The sequence below is a fragment of the Mobula hypostoma genome, chromosome 9 (genome assembly GCF_963921235.1).
Source record: "Mobula hypostoma chromosome 9, sMobHyp1.1, whole genome shotgun sequence".
Classification (NCBI taxonomy): domain Eukaryota; kingdom Metazoa; phylum Chordata; class Chondrichthyes; order Myliobatiformes; family Myliobatidae; genus Mobula; species Mobula hypostoma.
In genome coordinates this window covers 118,513,640-118,527,166 of record NC_086105.1, presented here as the reverse complement: position 1 = coordinate 118,527,166, position 13,527 = coordinate 118,513,640, and the positions used below count along the sequence as shown (strand labels likewise).

The 13,527-nt window shown below is 39.2% G+C and overlaps 1 protein-coding gene across 3 annotated transcripts in view; it reads right to left on the bottom strand.

The window, feature by feature from the left end:
• rbfox1 (RNA binding fox-1 homolog 1) overlaps nt 1-13,527 on the bottom strand; it is a 1,583,823-nt gene that overhangs the window by 770,682 nt on the left and 799,614 nt on the right. The gene's annotated exons all lie outside the window — the stretch shown is intronic.

Genomic DNA, 13,527 nt, shown 5'->3' with positions numbered 1-13,527 from the left:
CATCTATGGAAAAGAGTCAACATTTTGAGCCAAGCCCCTTCATCAGGACTGTAAAAAATGATGAGAAGTCAGATTAAGAAGTTGGGGGTGGTGGGACATGGAAGAAGTACAAAGTGGTAGGTGATAGTTGACACCAGGAGAGAGGGAGGGGTGAAGTAAAGATCTGGGGTTGATTCGTAAAAGAGATAAAGGGCTGGAGAAGGGGGAACCTGAGAGGAGTGGGTGGAAGATCATGGAAGAAAGAGAAGGAAGAAGAGCACCAGAGGGAGGTGATGGGCAGGTAATGAGATAGGAGAGAGAGGGAAACAGGAATAGGGAAAGGTGGTGGAGAAGGAGGGGTCTGCAATTACTGGACATTCAAGAAATCAATGTTTATGCCATCAGGTTGGAAGCTACCCAAACAGAATATAAGATGTGCTCATGCAGCATGAGTGTGGCCTCATTGTGACAGTGGAGGAGGCCATGCACTGAGATGTTGGAATTGACATACTTCTTCTTCTCCTCCTCCCTCCTCCTTATTCTGACTTCTCATATTTCTGCCAGTCCTGATGAAGGGCCTCAGCCTGAAACATCGACTGTTCACTCTTTTCCATAGATGCTGCCAGGCCTGCTGGGTTCGTCCAGCATTGTGTATATGTTGCCTAGTTAGTTAGGTAGTGGGTTTATTGTGATAACCCACTACCAAACTAACTAATTAACCTAATATACCATAGAGCATGACGTATATGCTCATGAGTCAGTAATTGCCCATTCTTTACCATTTTTGTAAAGACACTACATAGCCAAAGAGTAAATAATTATATCATTCAAAGGTTAATAAACATAGGTCTTGTTTTCAATTATATTGCAAGATTTTACTATAACCCTTGGTTTAAAATAGTTAACACTGATGACCAAATTTGTGGGCTGAAATACTGATTTAAAACCCAGAATAATTTTTAAAGTTTTTTTTTAATACTAGCTTTATGTACAACAAAACATGCAGTGAAATGTATCATTTGTGACAATCAAAACAGGGAGGATTATGCTGGGCATCCTACAAGTGTTGCCATGGTCCTAGCCCCAACATTAGCATGCTAACAACTCAAAATCAGACATCTTTGGAATGTGGCAGGAAACCGGAGCATCCCAAGTAAGCCCACGCGATCACAGGGACAACGTACAAACTCCTTGCAGACAACAGTAGGAATCGAACCCTCATCTTCCAGATGCCACGGCAAAGCATTGCACTAACTACTACATTACCATACCACCCCCAGAATAATTGTGATTAAGATGGCTGTTGTCAATATGAGCAAATTGGAAGGTAGACAGCAGGAAATCATCTTTAAAATAACTGGCGACTTAAAAAAAAAATTATTGTCAAAGAAACTTCCCAGCTTTCACATACATTGCTGTCCTTACAAAGTGCAACATATATACAACAAAACACAAGGAAGAATGATTTCACAATTTAATCGAAAGTGTATTTTTTGGAGAGTGGAGACACGCAAATGTCCTTTCCCCTATTATTATGGAATACTGATGTGTCAAAACTCTTTACACAATCGTCTAACTTGTTGCAGGATAGAACATTTAAATTCTATACCAGACCTCTCTGCCAAACATTATTTAATGAAGTCTTCAATTCTTGTCCCTCTAAACTATTCAGGTAAATATTAGGCAGCTTCAAGGCTAAATTTTCAACTTCATTTTCTCTGAATCCAAGGTTATTTTTCACATGCAAGGCACAAGATGAGGGAGAAAATTTACTCAGCCCCATTGTGCATTCACCCAGGAGAGTACAGGGTTCCTTGTCTGTATTCAGGACGTCCGTGCCATTCCTCGAACATTTCTTGAGTTAAAATTACAACTCTTGGCAATCAATCTTCTATTTCCCTACAGCTGGCTTTGAAGCATGGTCCATGTATAAATCGAGTAGCTTTTCTTACCAGATAACTAGCTCTCAATGGTTCTTTGCATCATGGGAGCTTGCAATGTAGCAGTCTGTCTATCTTGTTTCACACTGTCCATTGGGAAAGTGGTGTAAGGATTCATCCCAGCATTATGTGCCTTGATAACATTTCAGATATGGGACAGCAAACTAGGATTTGTCTCCAGTGAGGAACTTGGAATGATTTTGTCACACTGTTATTAACGAGACATGGTAGCACAGCAGTTATGTTATTGCAGTGGCAGCCAGAGTCCTCAACCACTTACCCAGACACTAATGTTTGAAACCCACCACAGCAGTTAAGATGTAGAATTATTCTAATTGAGTGATAAAATAAATCTGGAATTAAAGCTAATTTCAGTAACTACAATGATGAAACTACCATCTGGTTCACTAATATCCTTCAGGAAAGGAAACGTGCCACTCTTCCCTGCCCGAAAAGAGACAACAGACCCACTACCGAAATGGTTGATTCTTAACCACTTCCTCAGTTCATATCAATATTTTATGATGTCTGCAAGAGAAGCTGAGAGGAACCTTTGACAACAGCAGTCAAACGTTTGATTAAACATCAGTTTATAATTCCTGCAGGTGGCATAGCTCAGTGAGGTAAAGCTGGATGACACATTGTTCACAATAAATATGAGGAGATGTACTCCCTGGGGATGCTGCATGTGGATGGTATACTGTGTATGATGCTCTTTTTGAACTTGGTCATGTTTTCTTGCCTGCCCCTTCATGATCAGCAGACATATCAGATCAGCTGACATAACTGCAATGACTCAGATGCAAGGGAAGAGCAACATTTTTAAATGTATCCTGCTATAAGGATGGGATCCTATTTAATTCTATAATTCTCTACCTCTCACATCCTGAAGCACCTAATCTCATTAGCAATGTGCACACATTCTTTGACTGCTTTATTGGACCTTGAAATCCTTGTTTCATACCTGTAATATGCAAATATGATTGCATTCCTGGGCCTTCTAGTCTATGATTTCCACACACTGACCTGGAATATATGTTCTAGACTTACTTGCTTTCATCTGCATTTGGCCATTGGTTCAAGTAGCTCACGTGAGAACATTTTCTACACTAACTCTGGTTACCTCAAGGAATCCCTCTCCTTTGTGTCGTGTAGTTTTCCTCCTCTTCCCCATACCAGTAAATCTGAATCTTTTCCCACTGATAACTTCACATTAGCTCAAATGCCTTGTTAGTAGGTGGCAAATCAAACTTACTCCATTTTAATAATCTGCCGCATGCTCTCGATTGGATTTTCAGCAGGTAAGGGGTGAATTATGCTATCTTATGTTCAGATACCAGCATCACTTTGTATACATACAGTACAATCAGTCTATATATGTATATAAGCTAATCTTATGTATATACAGCCACACTCTATAGTTACTCGTGTGTTGTGTTTTATAGAATTGCTTTTATATTTATTGTGTTTTTTAATGCTGCATAAGATTCAAAGTAACAATCATTTCATTCTCCTTTACACTTGTGTTCTGAAGAATGACAATAAACCATCTTGAATCATTACAGGCTTATTACAATCAATGCTTGTTTGTATAATGGCGAATTTGTCAGGTGGACAATCAGGAAATGTGGATGTGCTGGGAGTTTTCAGAATCAAAGTGCAGAAAATATTCAAATAGAGTTAAAAAAAACTTAATAATAATTCACAGCTGGTGTTTATATAGCAAGAGTGCAATGGAATGAAATCTATACTGATGATAGAACTTGGATCTTTTCCGAAATATTGTGCTCAGTTCTGAGCATCTCTGGAAGGATGTGGGTGCTTAACCGAGTTGCTTAAATCTATTTTTCTTTTATTTTATAGTGTGTAGATGCACTTGACAAAGGTTAATTTTCATTCCCAATGGCATTCAGATTGATTGGATTGATAGGCCACTGCACAGCGCTGCGAAAAGTTGAACAAATTGCTGTCACATTGGGACAAAAGCTGGTAAGAATGGCTGATTTCCTTTTCAAAAGGAGTAAATGGGATTTTAATCCTAGTTGCTGGATGGGATTACTCTCTGTGCAGTGAATACATGCTATTCCTAATTCATCACCAAAGGAAAAAGCAGGTACAGTAGGTGGAGCACAGTCTATGGCCAGAACAGCTGTGTTCTTATTGAATGGCTGTGAAAGCTCAGTCGGCCAGATGGCCTACTCTTGCTCCTATTTCTTATACTTTCATATTCGTATAAATAGGAGTAGATCACTTGGCCACTTGATTTTGCTTTGTCATTCAATTAAAAACATGGCAGATCTAGTTGTAACTTCAAATCAGCATTTCCACATTTCCATCTCACCTTGAGTAACCAGTCTCATCAAAAAATGTCTATCTACGGTAAGAATCAGTTATTTTCTCTTATAGGGTAAAGTATTTCCTTTGATGGTTCGATTCAGGATGAGGGAGCAAAGCGAAAGGAGAGTTGATATCAAAAAGTGATTTATACAAAGCGTGATGGAAAACTGTAACATGCTTCTAAGACATTGCTAAACGTAGGTTAACTGAACATTCCAAAACTTTAAGAAATAGATGTAGCAAAGCAGAACAAGGCAGAGGGAAGTAAAATATATGACCCAATAATCAATAATGCAATATGAGAAATAATACCAGGAATAGGCTACTTCAGAATCAGATTTATTATTGCTAACATACACTGTGAAATTTGTTGCTTTGTGGTAACAGTAGAATGCAGTACATAAAATTATTATAAGTTACAATAAGAATATAAATAAATTAATGAATAGTGCAAAAAGAGAGTAAAATAAAGGTAGTGTTCATAAGTTCATTGTCCATTCATAAATCTGATGGCAGAGGGGAAGAAGCTGTTCCTAAAAAGGTTGAGTGTCTATATTCTCTCTCATGTACCACCACCCTAATGGTAGTATGCCCTGGATGGTGCAGGTCCTTCATGATAGACGCCATCTTCTTGAGACCACACCTCAGTTTGAAGATGTCCTTGATGGTAGGGAAGCTAGTTCCATGATAGAGCTAGATGAATCCACAACCCTCAGTAGATCTCTTTCCCTATACGATGGATTGACACCCCCATCATCATCATCATCGTCATCATTAGGTAGATGCCGTGCCCAGTTTGAGCTTTGACTGCCATGGCCCACACTCCCCTGTTTTGGGTCAAGTGGATCAATTCATTGGCATTCATTTTCAGATCTCTGACACCCCCATACCAGACCATAATGCAAGCATGTATCATTGAGTTGTGCCAGTATTGATTTCAGTGAAGAAGATATGTTATTTCTGATTCACACTGACTGTGATCTCCCAATGAGGAAGTCAAGTTGCAGAGGGAGGTACATTAGCCTAAGTTTTGAAGCTTGTTGATTAGTACTGAGGGGATGATGCTGTTCAATACTGAGCTGTAATCTGTGCCTGGTATAGGTATTGCTGTTGTTAAGTGATCCAACACCAAGTGAAGAACCAGAGAAATTGCATCTGCTGTAGATCTGTTATGGTGATAGGCATCCCTTGTACATACCCTGCCATTAAATAAGATAATGGCTAACCTTCTACACCAGTGACATTTGACAGCATAACCCCATATCCCTGAATTCCCTTAACGTCCCAAAACCAAACAGTACAAAAATTCACAACTCACTGGAGAAGAAGATTTCTTCACATTTTATTCCTGAATGGTCAACATGCTTGTTTTGTGATTGCGACTTAGTTTCAGATTTCCCAGCCCAACTCCGTACCCACATGTTCAAAGCTATATGTTTCCATTAGATCACTGCCTGGTCTTCTAAATTCAGGAGAGCGTGGGCACATTCTATGTAACATCTTTTTATCATTTCAATCACCTCCTAATTACTTGCAGTATCTGCACATTAACTTTTAGTAATTTATGCACAGGGACACCTAGCTCCCTCTGAACACCTACACGTTTCAAGATATTACAATTATAAAAGTGTGTTTCTATTTTTCTACCAAAGAAGATGACTTTCCTGGAACCTCATTATGTACATCTTTGTCTATTCACTTGAGCTTTCTTAAAGCCCTGTGCATCCTTTCCATATCTCATACTGATGTAACATCAGAAAACTTGAGTATATTACAGATTGCTCCTTATCTATCTCTTTAATAAAGATTATGAACAAAATCAATTCCTAGAGCACAGAACTCAGTAGTTACTGCCTCCCAGCCTTTTGCTCTTTCTGTTTTCTGTCTGTTAACCAGTCCTTACTCTATGCCGGGTTATTAGCCCCAATCCATGCGCTCTGATTTTGTTTAATGACCTTGTTTAATGAACGTTTAAAGTAGATGTGCAGAGCAAGTAATTTTTTTTTATTTTACAGAGTGGTAGGTTCCTGCGGTGGGCTGCCAGGGGTAGTGATGGAATTAAGAACAACAGAAGCATTTAAGAGGCTGTTAACTCGGCACATAAACATGTGGGGATATAGATCAAGCATAGGCAGAAAAGATTTAGTTTAATTCAATATTCTGCTCAGCGCAGACATTGTGGACCAAAGGTACAGTTTCTATTCTGTGCTGTTTTAAGTTCTATGTTCTATGACTCCCCTGCCACCCCCCACCCCCCCCCCCCGTGTATGGAATCACAAATTCATTATGAAGTCCAAGTGCACCGTAATGCTGGCCTCTTTTTCTGCTAAAAACAGTACAAATTTACGGTGACTTTGTTCAATCCAACTAGTATTTTCACAGCATCCTGTTACCACGTCCTCAGTAATATTTCAGCAGATTCCATACAGCTGATTGCAGGTTACCTGTCTGCATTTCTCCATTTTCCCTATCATTTCTTTCTTAAATAGTAGTGCATGTTTGCATCCAGTTATACAGCAGAAACAGCTCGAAGACTTGAGTGATCTGCTCTTGTGGCCTTGTGAACGATGTAGTGAACATATCATTAACATTTCAGAACAAAGAGATTTTCCAATCTTTGTTTATCCTTTTGCTTGATAGAGATAAATTCAATCCCTAAAATCTCTAACATAAGGTTGAGATATAGATGTATTAAATTATTAATTTTACCTTTAAATCATTTTCTCTGCTCCTTTTACTTTACATTATCATCAAATGTTGGTCGCATGTGCATTTTAAATTGTTCTGGAGTTGAATACAGTTCTTGGAAAGTTCCATTATTATAAAACCCTTGCACTGATTGAATTGACGTGCCACAGCCTGTGTTTGTAGCGGCATTAACAATTTATGACACTTAGTTCGGCCTCAATTGTTAGGCATTATAACCTGAAAAAAATGCTTATCAATCTATGCAAAAAGTGCTGGAGGAATTCTCCAGATCAAGTCACATCTGTGGAAATGAATAAACAGTCAAGGTTTTGGGCTGAGACCCTTTATTATGATTATGAGGGCTTGCAGCCCCCTTTTACTGTCATTTAGTAATACATGCATTAAGAAATGATAAAAATGTTTTTCCAGAATATCACGAAAACACATGACAAACCGACTTAAAAACTAACAAAAAACACATAATTATAACATATAGTTACAATAGTGCAAAGCAATACCATAATTTGATAAGAACAGACCATGGCACAGTAAAAATTTCAGAGTCTCTCAAAAGTCCCATCATCTCACACAGACAGTAAACCTCCAGCGCCGCCAACTTGCCGATGCAGCATCCCGGAAACATCCGACCACAGTCCGGCTCCGAGTCCGTACCAAAAACTCCGAGCCTCTGACCAGCTCTCCGACACCGATGCACCAAGCACCATCTCTGCCCAGCATTTCGACCCTGGCCCCGGCAACAGGCGATACACAAAGCCGAGGATTTGGGGCCTTCGTCTCCGGAGATTCTTGATCGCACAGTAGCAGCGACAGCGAAGTAGGCATTTCAGAAGTTTCTCCAGATGTTCCTCTGTGCTTCACGGCTGTCCCCATCAAAACCGGATTGATGCACGGCACCTAGCTACACATATCAATATTCAGGAGCATCGATATCGAAGACAGGAAAGGAAGGGGAAAAGATGCGAGAGTAAGAAGGTGGTGGAATCTGATGGGAGAGGAGAGTGGACCATAGGAGAAAGGGAATGAAGAAGGGTGCCAGAGGGAGGTAATGGGAACATGAGGAGAAGAGGTGAGAGGTCAGAGTGAGGAATAGAAGAAAGAAAGGGGGAGGGGAAAAGAATTACTAGAAGGGGAAATTGATGTATATGCCATGAGGTTGGAAATTACCTGGACGGAATAAGAGGTAAAGCTACTTCAATACTCAGCGTGGCACAAGAGGAGGCCATGAATGACTTGAAATGCTTTTAATTAATTTTAATTTGGTAATTTTCAATTTAATTTAATTTAAATTCAAAGGCTGTTACAAGTTAAAGAATTGAAAAACTGTTCAAATTTATAGGAATTTAATGAAGGACAAAGCGCTAACTGAACTTCTCAATCAAAGATGATCAAGGGCATTCTTTCAGTGGTGCTGCCACACCACACTATTTGTGGTATAGTTGTACTTTAGATCACACTGCCTCACCTGAGGGTATATGGTGTGAAAGGCTTACCTCACCTGGCCCACAGAGGGTTGGCATTCAGGAACCGTTGGTGTTGATTCTACAGAGCAGACCTGGCCCAACAAGATCAGTCCGGCCGAAGGGTTTCGGCCTGAAACATCGACAGGACATTTTTCCATAGATGCTAACTGGCCTGCTGAGTTCCTCCAGCATTTTGCGTGTGTTGCTCAAAGATCCAGTCCGTTATATATTTGTTCATGTCCATGGCAGTTATTCAGTGCCTAGCAAGTCAATTCAAGGACTCCTGAAAATCCAGTGATCTAGTGAAAGTATTGTCAATTATTTCTGCTGTGTCTTCTATCATTAGCGTTTTTACTTTCAACACTTTACAGCCATAATGTAAGCAGTTCTTTTGATAAAAAAGACTGTGCCTCTATATTTTCATGTCATTTGAAAATAAGGCTTTAGTTTTGCTGTTTTTACTATGTGCAAACAATTTGAAATGAAATATTTGACATCCCAGTCTAGAAACTATACAGAATTACAATGTCTGGTCGTATTTTTTAATCCACAAAATACATGAAATTGCATTTCACCAACTACATAACGCCAACTAGTGGATTTGCTGCTAAGGAAAGCTATTAATTGCCACAACTACCTTGAGATACCATGCCATGTTATTATCTCTTGTAATTTGTGCCATCATTAAAATTCATTCAAAGACCAACCCAACCAACAGTTGTGCTGACTTCATGTCCGAATCTGATTGACTGAACGTGTGACAATGATAACCAGTGCTCGGGACCATCTTAGAAAAACACGTAACACATTATACCAATGCCAAGCATGAGATGTTTGAAGGTCTGGGCTATAGAAAATAAGGCTGGATAAGTTTGAAAATTTAAATAAAGCATGGCAAAATGAAAACCATTTGTCAAATCTGAAATAAGATTAATGTACAGGGAAAAAAAAGGAAACTTGAGATGAGATAGCAGAAATAGCTTAACTGCAATATGTATTGTAGGGTCTGGAAATTATAATACGGAAAAGAGATTTATTATCCACATGGACTATTTGAGCTTGTTCTTTGAGGCAAATAATATTGTAGAAATCATGTTGATGAACAGAACATTGCGATCCAGGAAAGAGAAGTTACTATTAATAGAGGTGGGCTTTAACACTCATGAAACATCAGCATATTTGTTGGCAACACAGACTGTGACAGACAAGCCAACTGATGAAATTATTGCCAAGATAAAAGCATATTTTCACCCTGCACCAATATAAATATTTCAATTTTATTTGGTTCTTGAAACCAGTCTGGAGGAGGCATATGAGGATTGCATAGTTAGTCAGGGTTATAAGACCATAATAGGAGTACAGTTATGGGAGCAGAATTAGGCCATTCAGCCCATTGATTCTGCTCCAGCATTTAATCATGGCTGATTTATTATCCCTCTCAACCCCATTTTTCTGCCTTCTCCTTGTAACCTTTGACAACCTTAATTATCAAGAACCAATCCGCCTCCACTTTAAATATACCCAAAGATTTGCCCTCTACAGCTATAGGTAGCAATGTTTTCCAGAGACTTTCTGCCTTCTGCCTGAAGAGATCCCCCTCACCTCTGTTCTAAATGGATTCTCCTCAATTCTGAGGCTGTGCCCTCTGGTCCTAGACTTCCTCACGATAGAAAACATCCTCTCTACGGCCACTCTTTGTGGGCCTTTCAATATTTAACAGCTATTAATGAGATCTCCTTCATATGGCAAGAATTATCTTGCACAGTGTGTTGAGAGATAAATACATATGGTGGTTAAGTGCAGCATGATTACAGGCTAAATTCTTTATCACATAAGAACTTACTTTGAAGGAGACAGTGAGAATAGTGATTTGGATGGAAAGGACACAAAGGAATATTTGAGCTTTGATCAGGTCAAAGTACAGGTAAGGACATTATAGGGTACATCCACAAGGGCATCATCAACTACATCTTTATCAATGGAGGCTGGTGTTAAGGATAGTTTTGTCAGGAAGTCAGCTTATGATGAGAACTTAAGAGATGGGACCAGATGCAGCTGGACAAATTGTGAGAAGAGTATATGGAATTATAGGAACAACATGAAGATACAAAACCATCAGTTCATGATTTCATTAAGACAGAGAATGATTTGATACTGATAACATTTCCTCAACACTGCTCTGGCATGAAAGATTCAACTCTGAGGTGCGCTGACAAAGGAAGAAAACAAAGGAACAAAGGAAAAGTTTCCTAAAGGGAAAGTGGGATGAGGTCAGTGAGTCAAAGCTTCAAAAGAGAACCAGCGGAGAAGAGGAGAGTCTGGGAGTACATGCATACAGAGAGCAGCACAGGAACAGAAGAGCCCGAGGATGCAGTAAACATCGAAGCGTAGAACTGAATTTAACAAGAAAGGCTGAGTGCAAAAAGTTCAACCAAAGTGCAAAAGACAAAAAAACTGTGCAAATACAAAAGAGAAAAAAAATAGTAAATAAATAAGCAATAAGTATTGAGAACATGAGACGAAGAGTCTTTGAAAGTGAATCCATAGGATGTAGGAACAGTTCAATGATGAGGTGAGGGAAAATGAATGAAGTTAGCCCCTTTGGTTTAAGAGTCCAATGGTTGAGGGGTAATAACTGTTCCTGAATCTGGTGGTGTGGGTCTTGAGGCTCCTGTACCTCCTTCCTAATGGCAGCAAGGAGAAGAGAGCATGGCCTGTGTGGTTGGGGTCCTTGATGATGGATCCTGCTTTCCTGTGATAGCACTCCATCTAGACGTGCTCAGTGCTGGGAAGGGCTTTACCCATGATGGACCGGACTGTATCCACTACTTTTAGCAGGATTTTCCATTCAAGGGCATTGGTAAAATGATGTAATCAGTCAATATACTTCCAAGCACACATCTAACGAAATTTATCAAAGTTTTAGATGTCATACTAAAACTTCACAAACTTCTAAGAAAGTAAAGGCACTGCCATTGTAGGTATTGCATAAAAAACAAAGTGAGGCATTTTATATTCATGAAAAACCGTAAAAACACATTTATTGTACTCGAAATTCTGAACACAAAAAGCGAGGTAACAGAGCTTCACATAATATGCTAGCACATCAGGCCAGCCTCTTAAAGTGAATGCCAAGTCAATGTTGGTGGTTGTGAATTATGTATGTCTCCACCAATTACATTACCCTACACCATGCTTTCTTCATATTTACACTTACATGCTGAGCCCAGGACCTCTAAAATTATAACACCAAGGAGGTTAAAGTTGCTGACCCTCTCCACCTCTGATCTCGTCATGAGGACTGGCTCATGGACATCTGGTTTCCTCCTCCTGAAGTCAATAATAAGCTTCTTGGTCTTACTGACATTGAGGTAGAGGTTGTTGTGGCACCATTCAGCCAGATTTTCAGTTGCCCTCCTATATGCTGATTCATCACAACCTTTGATTTGGCCAGTGACAGGGGTTTCATCAGCAAACTTAAATACGGCACTGGAGCTGTTCTTAACCTCACAGTCATAAGTTTAAAATAAGTAGAGCAGGGCACTAAACACACAGCCTTGTGATGCACCTGTGCTGATGGAGATTGGACAGGAGATGTTGTGGCCAAACCGAACAGAATAAGATCCGTAAATGAGGAAATCAAGGATCCAATTGCAAAGGAGGTATTGAGGCCAAAGTCTTGAAGCTTATTGATAAGTTTTGAGGAGACGATAGTATTGAATGTTGAGCTGTAGTTAATAAAGATCACCTTTGCAGTTCAGATGCTCCAGGGTTGAGTGAAGAGCCAATGACTGGCATCTGCTGTGGAGCTTTTATGCTGGTAGACAAATTGGAGTGGATCCAAGTTTCTTCTCAGGCAGGAGTTGATATGGTTCATCACCAACCTCTCAAAGCACTTCATCACAGAGGATGCAAATGCTACTGGACGATAGTCATTGAAGCAGGTTACCATGTAATTCTTAACCCTTGCATACTGTTCGGGTCAAATTTGACCTGTTTTGACATTCAACAGCAGTGAAAACACCCTAAATGCCATTTTTTTAGCCGAAATTTAATGACTTTTCCTAAAGTGACCCAAAATGTGCAAAAATGAAAATATTTAGAAATGGTATACTTTTGTACAGGTGCTACAAATTTTTGTACATTAAGGCTGTTCAGGGTCAAATTTGATCCGTATCTATTGAAATGGATGTCAAATTTCTGAAACATTGAGGATTAATCACCCATTTATTAATGTCAGATAGGCTATTTATATATTCTAAATAGATCTGTGGTTCAAAATTTGGTACAGACTCTTGTTATGAGGGGATCCTTGGGCCCTGTCAAAATTGACCCAGACCATGCTGTGAAGAAATAGAAAATGAACTGTATGTAAGGGTTAAGCACGTCCTCGAGAAGAAACAAGACTCATGAATGTACTGGGTGTGCAGAGTTCTCCAGAAATTCCAATGTGTTTATTGACAAGTCAATAAATATGTAACTGATAAGGACAAGTGGCTCAAGCCACAAATTCCAAGGTAAAGTTTGGTGAGTTGCAGCTTCTTAAGAGATCGTGTCAAGTAGTTACATTTTGTTATGTTTGCACCATGCTTATCAGTTGAAAAATCACGGTAAGTAAATGTGTTAAAATGATGCTCCTTGTTTAAGTGAGTTAAAATTAGATATTTAGATCAGTTCAAAACTGCAAGATAATTGACAGGAAAATTAATTGAAAGATGCTACATCCAATGACTCTCAAAGTCATGGGTTCAACCCTTAGCTTAAAGATATGATCACAATCGTGACTCCACTTCAGAGTGCCTCATAGTTAAAGTTGTCATTTTTAAAAGGTATTAAATACAGGCTTCACTGCACACATACTAAAGAAAGAGATTTTCTTTCACTATGTGAAGAAGAGTTTTCTCTTGACTAAAAACAGATTATCTAGTCATTATATAATTGCATCCTGTGGGATCTTACTGTTCCCAAAGTGGCAAAACAACAGTAATTAGCCTAAAAGAACTAATTAATTAACTGTGACTCAGTTTGGACATACTGAAGCTGTGAAAGACATTAAAGTAAAGCCATTCTTTATAATTTCTCACTATTTATCTTGTACATTT